We start from the raw sequence: 2,277 nt of genomic DNA, 5'->3' as shown, positions 1-2,277 counted from the left end.
AACTTTTGTCATAAAAAATACCATTATTGGTTTGGCATCTCTTGTTGAGATGTTTTTTTTTTATCCAGCCTGTCATTTTTTTCCTGTTTGGATAGCTACTTAGTTGTATATGTTAGAAGTAAGGCTTTCTGTCAAGATTATCCTTTACATTGCTTTTTCTCATTAGATTTGACTGCATTTTATATGTGGTTGTCGTTTTAATGGTTTCGACTTTACCATTACAAAGTCGGTGGAACTTCTCTACATTGAACATTGTGTTGTTTTCTGTGACTCGCTGAATCACCTGATTTATATCAGTGGGAAAGTCTGCGGTCTCCTCTGCATTGTGTACTGTCATAAACATCTTGCGGTCGTCTTCACAGGATGGTAGGTTACAATAGTTTGTCATTCGCTACGCCCGATATAGTAATGAGAACAATTACTAGAGCAAGTACTTGTAGCAAGAACCTGGTAGACTAAGCATTCCACGGTTGATGATCCGGATTTTACTTTGTTGGTAATTACTCTTTTTGAGTTCTGCTCGTTAGGAGAGATGAGATCATTCTTCCTACTTTGCTAGTAATTCCGTTTGTGTGCATTCTTTGTGCAATTACACTATGGTCACATTTGTGAAAACTTTTGCGTAATCTGTATATGTTACATCATCGTTTTGTTTGTCTTCAGGTGGCATCAAAGGCTGCCATAGTTGGGAGCATCCTGCTCTAAACCCATATTGGCCAGCATTATGTGCACATTGTGAGTCCATGTGGTTTGCGATCTTGCTTTTAAGCGCCCTTTAAAGGTGTTTATGATGTGTGATGTTAGTGCCATTGGTTAATAACGTCTGTGTACTACGCTAGTTCTGGAGTAGTGCAACCGCCGCCATTTTAAGGGTGTGGATAATAACACTGATATCCAGGTGAAATCTCCCAATTATTTGAAGGCCTATAATATATATTTTTTTAATTCTTTGTAAATATATTCCATGACTGGGTCTGAGGAGGAGTGCATGGACATTCTGCCTACGGCTACTTCAGAGTCGAGTAGAGTTAGTGCAAACCGATATATCAGTAGAAGTTGGCGTCACATTCATAAAAACATTTTATTTGTCGATCTTCAAATTAGTTTAAGTGCTAAATTATAATAGTCTTACTGTATCCTCGGTATTTCACTCATTTGTTTGTGGTCGTCAGTGAAAGTTTCACCATCTCTTGTCAAAGATTAAATAAATGATTCGTTTTTTCCCTAAACTCTGCAAAGGAGATGAAATATTTTGGGTTCGGCCTAATTTCACTGACTCTCCTTTTTCTCTCTCTCTCTCTGCCCCTTCTGGATTATGTATAATTAGTGAAGCTTTAGTTCGATCGCTCACACTTTTTTACACAGCCAACCTTATCGTTCATGGAGAGAGTGGAGCGTGTGGGTGGATATGTGATCTGTCCTAGCCTATGAAGAAGGTGCCATTCTCCTCTAAACTTTTTATCTTTCATTTTTCTTAATGGTATGTGGCTTGATATATATATCTAGTGCTACTGCTATTATTTTCTCCAGGAACGTATTTAGGTTTGCGTTATCAAACTATTCTTTTACGCTTATTTATGTTAGGTAGTGCTTTATTAGTTCCCAGGTAATGTGTGTTTACAATACAAATTTATTTTGCTGAAATTTCTTCTCTCTTATTTTGATTACACTATTTGCTGGTTTATGCCAAATCTGTTTCACATCAGCAGGAGGTTATTTCTTTGTGAATATTCATCTTGAATATTTCTTGGAATTTTACCTAATATGAAGGTGCCTGTCATTTTTCTTTTAATTTTAGGAGCAGTAAATTTAAGCCACTAGCTAAAATGATGATCGGCGGCTGGGCTTGTGAGATTTTCTAAGAAGTATATCTTCATTCAACAGCTTCTTATCTGCAGACGATGAGTCACAGTAACGGGGCTGAAGATATGATGACCAAACCACATATCAGAAGATGGAGAAACGACGGACCGAAATGTCGTCGTGTCTCCGTCTTCTGATGTGCAGTTTCGTCGTCAGGCTTCTGATCTGCATTTGGTGATTTATGTACAAGTACAATTACCTCGCTCAATATTTCTGTTTTAATTATCAGTACTTCCACTATATTATTTGTGTTTAGCAGCTTAGTGCTGATGAGTGAGTGTCATGTCGAGAGCTTAGACAGGGCAGTGCTTTGCTGACACAAGTCCTGCAGGTTGTGTTTCTCGTCACATCTGAAAAGATTGTGTACTGGTAGCAATATTTTGCTGTCGCATTAGTTCTTTGTGTGAGTTTCAA

This window comes from Procambarus clarkii, chromosome 39, assembly GCF_040958095.1.
Source record: "Procambarus clarkii isolate CNS0578487 chromosome 39, FALCON_Pclarkii_2.0, whole genome shotgun sequence".
Lineage (NCBI taxonomy): Eukaryota > Metazoa > Arthropoda > Malacostraca > Decapoda > Cambaridae > Procambarus > Procambarus clarkii.
This window is presented reverse-complemented; position numbering follows the sequence as displayed.